This window comes from Procambarus clarkii, chromosome 73 (genome assembly GCF_040958095.1).
Source record: "Procambarus clarkii isolate CNS0578487 chromosome 73, FALCON_Pclarkii_2.0, whole genome shotgun sequence".
NCBI classification, from domain to species: domain Eukaryota; kingdom Metazoa; phylum Arthropoda; class Malacostraca; order Decapoda; family Cambaridae; genus Procambarus; species Procambarus clarkii.
In genome coordinates this window covers 19,826,434-19,840,139 of record NC_091222.1, presented here as the reverse complement: position 1 = coordinate 19,840,139, position 13,706 = coordinate 19,826,434, and the positions used below count along the sequence as shown (strand labels likewise).

At 48.2% G+C, this 13,706-nt stretch overlaps 1 long non-coding RNA gene across 1 annotated transcript; it reads right to left on the bottom strand.

The window, feature by feature from the left end:
- Positions 1-310: 310 nt before the first annotated feature.
- LOC138356595 (uncharacterized) lies at positions 311-7,629 on the bottom strand. The gene is made up of 2 exons (XR_011224550.1): positions 7,517-7,629; positions 311-824 (listed from the first exon to the last, which is right to left on the bottom strand). It is a non-coding gene; the product is annotated as an uncharacterized lncRNA (long non-coding RNA).
- Between the last annotated feature and the right edge of the window lie 6,077 nt (positions 7,630-13,706).

Here is a 13,706-nt window from a genome sequence, read left to right as displayed (position 1 = left end):
CTTCCCGGTTTGGTGCCTTCTTTTGATAATTACTTTAGAGATACTGTACGAGATGAAGCCTGAGGGTTGAACTCTGTCACCCTCTCGTCAGGACGGTGAATGAATGCAGAAAGTGGTACACCCTAGCGGGTCGGTGCACCGTGGCTCCTTGACACACGAGGGACATACATTTCGGGGTTAGGGTAAATGGGGTGTAGGCCTGTACTACCGTGTCAGACATTGTCTCTTCTAATAATTACCTTCAAGGTAGGTTCTTACAAGTGCTTTATACTAGGATAGAAGTGTTTACTCATTCGGGGCAAACCAAAGGTTAACTTTGTTATGTTTATAGGTACAAATGCATTTACACTATTATACACTTGTTAACGTGAATTGTGATATTAGTTGAGAAAATGCCAGTTTATTTGTAATAAAATCAATTGAGAACTAAGGTGCCCTAATAACCAATCCACTTAAAGGCTTTTTGAGCAAGTGTCGTGCTGGGTGAGGCCGACACTCTCCGGTGTCGGAGAAGTCGTCGGCTCTGTGCTAGTGGCGTGGAGGCTGTCATTAGACTGGCCGACAGTAACCGAGACTGTGGTAATTTTGTCAAAGACCACAGTAGCCTGCCGAGGCGAATGGGCATGTACATTATCCAGGGGATGGGTACTATTGCTTGGATCAGTTTATGAAGTTATAGTTGCTTTTTGATCCAAGTCATTAACGCTTGAATTTGGCGACCGAGCAACGCGTGCACTTTGTGGAGATGCATGACAAATGTTGATGTGGGCCTTTGTAGTTCCCATTGTAACGAATAGCATAGCTACTGTCAGCAACAACGCAAACTGCAAAGTGTAAAAACGCGTTTGTAATTAGTACTTCATATTATTATGAATCATTATAATTAGAAATTAGAGACATCTCAAAGTATCTCATTCAGTGAAGTGATGGTTTCCTTCAGGCAAACAACGGTTACATTAAATGACTTGTCCTGTTACATTTCATCTGGTTCTCACTTGAAACATTGAAGTAGGTACTATAAGAAACCCCCTTTGCTAGTTATAGTTTAAAACTGCTACAAAAACTAAGCAAGTTAATACACAAATGTTGTAAAACTAATAATAAAGTAAAACCTAACAACATTGAAAATAACTAATTAAGCAGTAATTAGTAGAGAAGAAAACTTGCAGCGTACACCCCCTCCCCATCCGGCCCGTTGGCGTCGTGAGGGGGCTTGGTGGACGGCTGCCGGAGTGTGATGCTCCGTTGGGCAGTCCTCTGTCCTTTTCTGTCCTTGCACTCCTGCTGCTGTCTTCTCCAATTGTGCCGGATCGCTTTTCCTTTTCCTTATGTTTCGTTTTTCTCCCCCCTCTTCTCCTATCTGCTTGTCGTTTCCTGCCGACCTTTTGCTTGTTTTGGATTCTTTCTTTGGACTTCTTCTATTTTGACGCCCGGGTGCTTGAGGAGGCATACTCTTGCACCCGTAGAACTGTAGTACCCAACGTCTCGAGCGAGGGGAACATTTTATTGTCAATCCCCCTTTCGTCGCTGAACCCGATCTCGACGGACTGACGGTTCTTAAGGTGGCGTTTGTGGGGCGTATACTCACGACGCACCCCTAGGGGGCCCCGGCATGATCGGCGATAGCTTCCTGTTGGGTGTCCTGCCTCTAATTGTGGTTCCATGGTGGGTATGGGGGCACATTCGTGGATGAATTTGTCACTTTTCGTCTCTATGTCGTTGAATGTTTCCGTTGTACCCTCTCAGGCTCGTGGGGTGGGCGACCAAGCCCCCGAGTCGGCCTGTATTGGAAGACCAGGCTCTGTAGCTCCCGCTGCGTTGGGCCCCGACCTTGCTCCTCCTTTGACCGTCCTGACTTCTTCCCCCAGCTCCCCTCCCTCCTCTGTGGTTGGGTCGAGCCTCCAGCCCCCGGTGGTGACCACTTCGTCCCCTGGTGTGGCTAAGTCTTTCGTTGTGACTACTGCGCCTTTTGACCCCTCTCTCTCTAGGGGTTCTCAACGCCGTTCGCGCCCCAACCGCACTCGCTCGATTCCTTCTCGTGCTGATGCGTATCAGGCCTTGTTTGGTCCTGCTTCATGGGCCAAATACTTTGATCTCCTCCCTCTTGATTCTGCGCCTCCTGACGATTTCTCCCTCCATCGGCATCTTGTAGATTCCGTGGATGCGTCTGTTACTTTCAACCCCACTCGTCTCGGTACACTGTCGTTGCTGCTCCTTCTCAGGATGCGGCTTCCCGCTTGGCTGCCTTATCTTGCCTTGGCGAGATCCCTGTTCGGGTCTCCAAGAACGTTCAGATGAATGCCAGTGTTGGCACTATTCTCCTCCCACCCCATGTTGCGACCGGTGTTCGGAATCTGCAGGATTGCCACGATGATATTCGGCATATCCTTGATGCCCAAGGCCATTCTGTCCTCCAGGTTGACTCGTTTACTCGTCCCCCTCGTGGTCGTCGCCGTCAACCCCTTCGCGTTGTGCAGATCACCTTTGATGGTAGGACCCTTCCATCCTCTGTCATTCTTGCTGGTGCTAGGTGCTCTGTCCAGGAGTATATTCCTTCTCCTCGACTTTGTAACAAGTGCTGGAGGTTTGGGCATGGTGCCCTCCGCTGCTCTGGGACTGTTTCTCTCTGTCCTTTGTGTGGGAGTGAAGGTCACTCTAAGTCGGAGTGCACTTCTCCCCAGGCTCGTTGCCTCAACTGCGGTGAGGCCCATCCTACCTTCTCCCGTGCGTGTGTCCATTACAAGCTTGAGGCTGCCGTCCTCAACTTGAAGCACCGGGAGCGTTTATCTTTTCCTGAGGCGAGGCGCCAGGTTCGCCGGCTCCCGCCTTATGCTAATATCTCTTATGCTCGTGTGTTGCGCTCTTCCTCTCCTCGTCCTTCCCGCCTTCCTCCGACTCAACCGTTTCCGGGCCTTGGACCCTGATGCGCCCACTGCCCCCTCCTGTGTTCCTTTGGGTTCTCTTCTGAAGGATCCTCCTCCTGGTCCTCTGTCTGGGGTTCCCCTTCCTTCTACCCGGTATGTCGTGTCTCCTGTGTCTTCTTCCTCGTCCCCCTCCGATCCTCCTTCCCATCCTCTTCCTCCATCTATCGGCTCTCCCCACCGCCTGTCGGTGCGGGCGGATGTCCATCGCTCTTCTAGCGGCCGTCGTGTGTGCTCTCGTTCGGCTTCTGTTGAGACACTGGAATCCGTTGCCCGGTACGTAGTTGCTGGGACACCGGTCTCTTTAAGTCAGAAGCGAAAGCCTGGCTCCTCTCCTTCCTCTTCCCCGGCGGGTAAGAAGGCTTCGCTTTCTTCCTCAGCTCCTACTTCTGGCTCTGTTGCTCCTTCCCCTCCCGTTTCAGTGATTGCGCCCCCTGTTCCTGCTATGGAGGTTTCTTTGGCCCCTGCTTCCCTTTCGGTTGCTGCTCTTGCTGAGGTGCGCTCCCCTCTTTCTACTCCCCCTCTTCCTGCTGCTGTCCTTGACTGCTCCTCTCCGTTGTCTCCTCCTCCTCCTCCTCCTCCTCCTCCTCCTCCTCCTCCTCCTCCTCCTCCTCCGGACCCCGCCCGCCCACCTCTTATCTGTTCTCCCGTTTCCTTCCCTCCGTCTTTGCTCAGTTTACCCATGCCCCCTAACCCTGACTTTGCTGACCCTGATCGCGACCCTGATATTCTTTAACGTGCTCTGTTGCTCTTTCGCCTTTGTTTCTTCCTTGTTCTCTGTTTTTGTCCTTTCTCTTCTCATCGTTGTCCATTCTTCAATGGAACGTTCGAGGTTATTACGCCAATTTCCTCGAACTCCAACTTCTGATTTCGCGGTTTTCGCCCCTTTGTGTCTGTCTCCAGGAGCCAATGCTTGGTGCTCGTCCTGGTCGTTTTCGTGGCTATTCCTTTCTCTCCCCCCCCCCCAGCCATTGCTGGGGCTTCTAATTCTTCTGCTCTCTTGATTCGTGCTGATGTTCCCTTTGTTCCTTTGCTTTTTCCTTCGCCTCTCCATTGTTCTGCTGCTCGTATCTTTGTGGGGAAATGGTACACAGTTTGTTGCATTTATCTCCCCCCGAGTGTCCCGCTCTCTCTTCCTGATTTGAAACACCTCCTAGACTCCTTGCCGGAACCTGTGCTCCTGCTGGGTGACTTCAATTGTCGTCATTCTCTTTGGAGTGACGTTCTGACGAATACCCGGGGTCGCCTCCTTGAGCCGTTTCTCCTCTCTTCTTCCCTGTCTCTTCTGAATTCTGGTGATCCCACTCATTTGGACTCTCGGACTAGCACCCTTTCTTGTCTTGATCTTTCTCTCTGCTCTTCTTCTCTTTACTTAGATTTCACGTGGCAGGTTCTTGATGACCTCCATGGAAGTGATCATTTCCCCATCCTTGTTTCCTTTTTCTCTTTTCGCCCTTCCCTCTCTTTCCCTAGGTGGCAGTTTGCTAAGGCAGACTGGACCCTATTTACCCTCAGTGCTGCTCTCTCTGACCTCTCCCTTCTGCCTCTCTCTCGCGCTCTCCTCCTTTTTCATGACACTGTCTTCAACGCTGCCCTCCGCTCTATTCCTCGCTCTTCCTCTCGGGGTCCACGGAAGTGCGTTCCCTGGTGGAATGCGGACTGTGCTCGGGCTGTCCGCTGTAAGCGTGGAGCCTGGAAGAGACACCGCCGTAGGCAGACGACCGATTCTTTTCTTTTCTTTCGGAAAGCGAGTGCGGTGGCCCGTAGGGCCATCCGTACGGCTAAACGTGAATGTTGGGCATCTTATGTCTCAACAATTACGTCCGAAACCCCTCTGGCCCAGATCTGGAAGCGTATCCGCAAGATAGCGGGTAAGTTCGTTCCCGATGTTTCACCGGTCCTTCACCTCCATGATACTCTTGTGGCGGACCCGTTGCAGGTCGCTTCCGAGCTGGGTTCCCACTTTTCTTCTGTTAGCTCTGGTCTTCATCTTCCCCAATCTTTCCTTCTTCGTAAACCTCTCCTTGAGTCTCGTCCTTTAGATTTCTGCACTCATCTTCAGCTTCCCTATAATGATCCCTTCTCTCTCTCTGAACTTCGTTCTGCCCTGGCCCTCTGCGGTTCTACGGCGGCGGGCTCCGATGGTATTCATTATGAGATGCTTCGCCATCTCCCTCCGAGCACGTCTCAGTATTTACTGAGTCTGTATAATCGGATCTGGGAGTCGTCGTCAGTCCCTGAGGACTGGCTCGATGCCGTTGTCCTCCCTGTTCGCAAACCGGGGTCTCTGGGTACTTCCCCTAAGGACTTTTCGCCCTATTGCTCTCACAAGTTGTGTCTGCAAACTCTTTGAACGTATGGTTAACGTTCGTCTGATGTGGTTCCTGGAACACCATCACCTCCTCTCCCCTTTTCAATTTGGTTTCCGCAAGTGCCGCAGCACGGCAGATGTCCTGGTGAACTTGGAGGTCTATATTCGTACTGCTTTTGCTGCGAAGACCTCCGTTGTTGCCGTCCTTTTTGACCTGGAAAAGGCTTACGACACCTCTTGGCGTTATCATATCCTATCTCAACTTCATTCTTTTGGCCTTCGTGGTCATCTCCCTCTCTTTCTCCGCGGCTTCCTCTCTCGTCGTTCCTTTCGGGTGCGCCTTGGTACCGCTCTCTCTCCCTCTTTTCAGCAATACGAAGGTGTGCCCCAGGGTAGTGTTCTGAGCACTACTCTTTTTCTGGTTGCCCTCAATGGTCTTCTTTCCTCTCTTCCTTCTGGTGTCTTCTCTGCTCTCTATGTCGATGATCTTACCCTTTGTTGTCAGGGTGATGATTCGCCTCTCCTTCAACGCCGGCTTCAACTTGCAATTGATGCCGTGTCGTCTTGGGCCACTTATCATGGCTTCAAGTTCTCTACTTCTAAGACTTGTGCCATGACTTTTATGCGGAAACGGGTTGTTCTTCGTCCCTCTTTGTCACTTTATGGTCATCCCCTTGAATACAAAGATTCCGCGAAGCTTTTGGGGTTATTCTTTGACACTCGTTTGTCTTGGTCTCCCCATATCTCTTACCTCCGTGTTGAGTGCTCTAAGGCCCTTACCCTCCTTCGGGTCTTGTCCCATACTTCTTGGGGGGCAGATAGGCGCACTCTCCTTGCTTTACATTCCTCTCTCGTCCTGTCTAAGCTCGATTATGGTTGCCCTGCTTACTCGTCTGCTTCTCCTTCTACTCTTCGCCGTCTTGATGCTTTGCACCATACTGGGTTGCGCCTCAGTTCTGGTGCCTTTCGTTCGACTCCTGTCCTTAGCTTGTATGTTGACACTGGCTTCCTGTCTCTCCAGGACCGCCGTGATCGCTACTGTCTTCGCTATCTTGCGGGGTCCTTACAACATCCTTCCTCTCGCCTCTGTCGTGCTTTAACTTTTACCCCTCCTGCGGTTCCTGTTCCTCTTCACCACCTCCCTCTTTCTGTCCGGTTATCTCGCCTGCAGGTTTCTCTTTCCGTTCGTATTTCTGATGTTTCTCCTCGTGTTGTTCCTTCTTTGCCCCCGTGGAGGGTCCCTCTTCCGCGGTTTTGTACATCCTTGACCCGTATCACTAAAGCTTTTACCCCTCCTACGGTTCTAAAACGCCTTTTCCTCGAGCACTTTTCTTCTCACTCCCGCTCCGTTTCTGTCTTCACCGATGGGTCTAAGTCAGCGGACGGTGTTGGCTACTCTGTTGTTTTTCCTGATCGCACTTATATGTGTCGCTTGCCTCCGGAGACTAGCATCTTTACAGCGGAACTTTATGCTATTCTCTATGCTCTTCGTCTCCTGCTTTCTCGTTGTCATTCTTCCTTTGTAGTAGTTGTTGTTGACTATCGTAGTGCCCTCATGGCTCTCGGGTCCTTTAATCCGGTTCATCCAGTGGTTGTCGAGATCCAGCATTGGCTGTTTCTCGTTCACAGTAAATTTAAGTCGGTTGAGTTTTGTTGGGTTCCCAGCCATATTGGTGTGTCTTTAAATGAGCGTGCGGATGCTGCCGCCAAGGAAGCTGTCTGCTCTTGTCCCATCTCTTGTAAGGGCATTCCGAATTCCGACTTTTACCCGGTTATCCATTCCTCAGTCCTTACCCGTTGGCAGGCTTCTTGGTTGTCTGTTACTGGTAACAAGCTACGTACTCTTAAATGTTGTGTTTCCTCGTGGCAGTCCTCCTTCCACCGTAACCAGCGGTGGGAAACAGCTCTGGAGAGGTTGCGTATTGGCCATACTCGCTTAACCCATGGTCACTTGATGGAGCGCCGCCCTGCTCCTTATTGTCCTAGTTGCCTTGTCCCTCTTACGGTCGTGCATGTCCTTCTTGAATGTCCCGACTTCCAGGACGAGCGTGTGTCTTGCTTTCCGACCGCCCCTCGCGGTCACCTGTCCCTCGATAGAATTCTTGGTGTCTCGGATACTTTTGATATCGTTCGCCTTATGCGTTTTTGTTCTCGTATTGGCATCCTTGGTGATATTTAGCGCCCTCTGATTATTTTGCGTATTTGATGGTGCTACATAGCCTTCCCGGTTTGGTGCCTTCTTTTGATTATTACTTACTTACTTGCAGCGTACAGCATTACTCACAAGTGTCATGTTGGGGTGTAGGTTATCAAGAACGATGAGAAACTGTGTAAGACAGTGAGGAACCCGCCCCCAGTCACACCTTTATATACTCACCTGGGTCAGGTGTGGCTACATCCGGACCAGGGACCAGATTCACGAAGCAGTTATGCAAGCACTTCAGCCCGTCCTCCAAACAAAGATCCAAAAGTGATTCCATGCACCCGCCAAACCCCCTGTTTATGAATGAAAAGCGGTTTACACACGACTCACAACTGCTGACGTTCGAACATATCCGGAACAAGTGTTTCACTGACGAATTTTGTTCGAATCACAACGCTATAAATGCTTCACCCACGTACTACAAATACAAATATTCGCCAACAGAACCTAAACACCTAACCTAACCTATGCCTATATATGCACAATATGCTAATATATTATAATATTAATTTATAGTTGAGAAAATTCCCGTTTTGAATGAACAGCATATTAAAATTTATGAATGCGTCTGTGGGGTCGACCGCTGGATGTAATGGACTTGAGTCGAGGACGGGTTGAGCACTTACGAACCTGTCCATCTTTTCTCAATCTTTGGCGGCTATGTTTACGATTATTAAACAGCTAATGAGCTCCGAAGCACCAGAAGGCTGTTTATAATAACAACAACAGTTGATTGGGAAGTTTTCATGCTTGTAAACTGTTTAATAAATGTAACCAAAGCCGTCAAAGATTGAGAAAAGATGTACACGTTTGAAAGTACTTGCATAACTGCTTTGTGAATCCGGGTTCAAGTGTTGCCACCTCGCCTTGTCAAGTGTTGCCACCACCCAAACCTCACTTCTTTGTAAAATAGTGTCTAAAATACTCTGTTTTATTCAGTTTTATTTCAGTAAAACCTAAAATTTAATTATATTATGATTTCATGAGTCAGTTGATTGCTTAGACGTGTGGATTGCTCTAGTTTTGATAATTGGTCAAACTAGAATGCTTGTTTCAAATTGTCGACAGTTACCAATATACCTCTAATGTGACCAGGAAAATCAAGACAGAAATTTCCCGAGCCCTGAGCTAGCTTGCGAATACCACAAGAAAACAAACACATACATACACCAACCTGTCCTCCTACAAAGAACTTCACTTTTCGCTATTATGCGTTAATTAAGGCCAAAAATTGTTGTACCAGAAAATGGAACCGGCTCGTGAAAGTGAAAAACTGTTCCGTTTTCTGCTTTGAGTGCTCTGGTAGGTTAGGAGAGGACACTTTAAATTGACCGTTTTCTTGACGTTGGGGAACCTTAGGAGGACGGGCTGCATACACATGCTCGTTCACACACACCCGCCCGTACACACACACACACACCATGTCCAAAGACGTGTCAAAGACGTCCCGCCTCTCAACTGTCAATCAACTGGTGTTCAGAAATCTTTACACCAGTTGATTGACAGTTAAGAGGCAGGACCAAATAGTCGGAGCTCAACCCCTGCAGACACAATAAGATGAGTACAACTAGGTGAGTACACACACACGTACACATGCACACAACCTACAAAATCCTTAGGGGAATCGACCGGGAAAACAAGGATAAACTGTTCAACACTGGTGGGACGCGAAGACGGGGACACAGGTGGAAACTGAGTACCCACATGAGCCACAGAGACGTTAGAAGGAACTTTTTCAGTGTCAGAGTAGTTAACGGATGGAATGCATTAGGCAGTGATGTGGTGGAGGCTGACTCCATACAGTTTCAAATGTAGATATGATAGAGCCCAGTAGGCTCAGGAACCTGTACACCAGTTGATTGACAGTTGAGAGGCGGGACCAAAGAGCCAAAGCTCAACCCCCACAAGCACAAATAGGTGAGTACAAATAGGTGAGTACAAGCACGAGCCCACTAAAAAACAAACAAACACAAACACACTCACACATAATACTAAAAAACTTGAGAGACAGGAGGAAGAGAGTGGAGTTACTGTAACAGGCAAGAGCCAGAGAGTAACAGTAAGGGGCGACAAGTCGGACTGGAGAACAGTAACGAGTGGAGTATCTCAAGGATCGGTGCTGGGACCAATTTATCTCTAATATACGTAAATGACATGTCTACAGGTGTTGAGTCTTATGTGTCAATGTTTGAGGATGACGAAAAATTAATGAGACAAGTAGTGACTGATGAGTATTGTAGGATCTTCCAAGAGGACTTGAACAAACTATATAGATGGTCGGAGAAATGGCTACTGGAGTTCAAAACAAGGAAGTGTTATGTTATGGAAATGGGACTATAGGGGACAGGAGACTGAAGGGACAGTACACAATGAAGGAAAACTACCTACCTGTGACCCCTCCGTGGTGTCTCCATGCTGTGGTGAGGGGCTCACGTACACCTCCCTGGGACCGGTGTGGGTTGCCTTTGCCCCCTCTCCTGCCCCTCTTTGATGATGTACGTGCAGAAGGGCACCACGAAGGGGCCTTGTGAGCCATCAGACCACCCGCTGGAGGGGTCGCCCGTGAGGGACCGCCCTGAGTGGATAGTTGGGTGTCCAGGCTAGGGTGATAGGGGAAATGGGGTCCTAGCACCAGTGTGGGAGAATGGACTATGTAGTTTGACTCCCCCTGTTGAAAAGGGGGAGGTGGGGACGACGCCCCCTTCCTGCACTGGACCGCGCTCTCCCGTCCTGACTGCCCAGGTAGGTGGTATCCCTTGACTCCAGGTTCCAAACCTTTAGATTGATTGATGCACGGTTGACGACACGACTTCTCTTATCCAGGCTCATGGGGTGGGCGACCAGGCTCCTGAGTCAGACTGTAGTGGAGACCGGGCTCTGTAGTCTCCGCTACAGGGCCCGGTTTGGGCCCAAACTGGACTACTCCTCTCTACTCCCCTCCCTCCTCTGTTGCTTGGTCGAGCCCCAAGCCCTCTGTGGTGACTGCCTCGTCACCTTGCACGGCTCCATCTCTCATTGTGACTACTGTCCCTTATGACCCATCTCTCTCTAGAGGTTCTCACCACCGTCCCCGCCACGGCCGCTCACGTATGCTCCCTTCCCATACTAATTCGTACCATACCTTGTTTGGTTCTGCTACGTGGACTAAGTACTATGACCTCCATCCTTTAGATACTCCTCCTGTCGATTTTTCCCTTCATAGGCACCTTGTTGAGTCAGTAGATGCCTTTGTTACTTTCAATCCCACCCGTCTTGGTTCACGAGTCGTTGCTGCTCCTTCTCAGGATGCAGCCACCCGCTTGGTTGCCTTATCCTACATTAGCGAGACCCCTGTTTGGGTCTGGTGGGGCGTCACCAGTGGAGTTCCGCAGGGTTCAGTCCTTGAACCTATACTGTTTCTGATATATGTAAGCGATCTCCCAGAGGGTATAGATTTGTTTCTCTTACTGTTTGTTGATGATGCAAAAATTATGAGGAGGATTAAAACAGAGGATGACAGTAGGAGGCTACAAGATGACCTAGACAAACTGAGTAAATGGTCCAACAAATGGCTGCTAAAGTTCAACACAAGTAAATGCAAAGTAATAAACCTAGGCGAGGGAAACAGGAGGCCAGGCACAGGATACAGAATAGATCGAGGTCACCACACATGACCCAAGTTGTTACATTTGTTTTCTCTTTTTTTTTTGCAGGGATATTCCTGCACAGGCTTTAAGTCTCTGGCTGGCCCACTAAGTGTTGCTTGTTTCTATTTTACTTGGGCAGAGTATGAGTATTTATGACTTGTATGGTCGCTTCAGTAAGATTTTGTCACAGCATAGCTAGGTAGGATAAACATTTACTGTAGCAGTTATGCATGCGTAAAAAATATAATTTATCTCCAGATCGTACTTAACTCATCCACTGAGCAACTAATAAAGCCAGAGGTTAGGAGTTGACAGATTGTTGAAGATTAAGCCAGCCAAGAGGTGGCACGAGCATGAATAGCCCGTAGAAGGAGATGGAACTTTGAGGGGTCACCTATAGCCACCCCTGAGAGTAGAGGTACACTCGTGGGCAGCCTATTACTGAGTAAACACACACAGGTGCTCGAAATAGTCTACATCTTGATTACAGATGCAACTGGGAAATTGGCGAGCCCAGACAGAGGGAAGGCTTCTTCTATCAATCACAGAAAACCCACCGCTTCACCATCTCCTGGAATCTGAAATAAGTTAGTAATTATTAAAAGAAGGCACCAAGCTGTGAGGGATATGTAGTACCATCAAACGTGCAGAATAATCAGAGGGCGCTAAATATCACTAAGGATGTCAATATGAGAACAGAAACGCATAAGGTGAACGATATCAAAAGTATCCGATTCACCAAGAATTCTATCGAGGGACAAGCGACTGCAAAGGACGATCGGAAAACAAGACACACGCTCGTCCTGGAAATCAGGACATTCAACAAGGATATGCACAGCTGTAAAAGGGACAATGCAGTTTGGACAATAAGGAGAAGGGCACCGCTCAATTAACTGTCCATGAGTTAAGCATGTATGGCCGATACGCATCCTTGCCAGAGCCATTTCCCACCACCAGTTACAATGGTAGGAAGAAGGCCACAGGGGACACATTACCGTTAAGAGTACGCAGTTTGTTATCAGTAACAGAAGACCAACAACCCTACCAACGGGCAGGGATGGAGGAATGAATAACTGGGGTAAAAGTCAGAATAAGGAAATCCTTTACGGGAGATAGGACAAGTGCGGATAGCTTCCTTAGCGGCAGCATCTGCACGCTCATTTTATGAGACACCAATATGGCAGGGAACCTACTAAACTCTACCGCCTTAAATCTACTGGAGATAAGAAACAGCCAATGTTGAATCTCGACAACTACCAGATGGACTGGATTAAAGGAATCCAGACCCATGAGGGCACTGCGAGAGTTAACTACGACCACAAAGGAGTGATAGCGAGAAAGCAGTAGACGTTGAGCATAGAGAATTGCCTAAAGTTTTGTCGTCAAGACGCTAGTCTCCGGAGGAAGGCGACACATAAAGATGTCGTCAGGAAAAACAACAGAGTAGCCTACATATTCTGCACACTTAGACCCATTGGTGAAGATAGAAATGGAGCGGGAATGTGAAGAAAAGTGTTCAAGAAAAAAAGCGTTTCAGAACTGTAGGATGGGTAAAAGCTTTAGTGATGTGGGGTCAGGGATTTACAAAATTTAGGAAGGGGAACCCTCCACGGGGTCAAGGATGGAACAACACGAGGAGAAATAATGGTAATACTGACCGAAAGAGAATGCTGCAGGCGAGACAACTGGACAGAAAGAAGGTGATGGTGAAGGGGATCAGGAACTACAGGAGGGGCAATCGTCAATTCACGACAAGGGCCAGAGTGAGGGTGTTGTAAGGACCTTGCAATGTATTGAAAACAGTAGTGATCACGGCGGTCCTAAAGAGAAAGGAAGCCAGTGTCGACATACAAGCTGAGGGTAGGAGTCGAACGAAAGGCACCAGAGCTGAGGTGCAACCCAGTATGGTGCAAACATCAAGATGGCGAAGAGTAAAAGGAGAAGCAGACGAGTTAGCAGGGCACCCATAATTGCGGGAAAACTTAACTCATGTATTTTATTTAAATTAATATTATTTTCGATAGCTACGAAGGACCACCACTTTTTGTGAAAAAGTGGAAAACTAAGGAGAGCAAGCGTATTGAAGTTAAATCCAATAACTAGTGTCCTATGGATGTTCTTAATTAATATTGTATGGAATATTAGAAGGACTGTATATTATGAGGCAAATTCACTCACCCAAAATGGGGGGTTACATGCTAAAAGATTAATACATCCCTAACATTATTCTAGTTCTGGTTCTCGCTAGAGTAATTATAATATGAATGTAAATAAAAATGGTTATATAATAAATAATTTTAGGTAAATTGTACCTCAATATGCTATAGTAATATGAAATATTTTATAGCAAAATAAAGGGTTAGTTGGATTGATCTTAATGAAAGATCATTACTGTAACTAAGTTATTAATATCTACAGGTAAAAGAAGGTAACAGCTTGGCTGTAAGAAATCAGAGATGTGAAATCGATTGCCAGGCTCCACTGATGGCGTGCTGCACCAGGGAAATCATTGCACGTGACCGTGGGGTAGCCTATCTTCTTTTTTTTTTTTGAGATATATACAAGAGTTGTTACATTCTTGTTCAGCCACTAGTACGCGTAGCGTTTCGGGCAGGTCCCTGGAATACGATCCCCGCCGCGAAGAT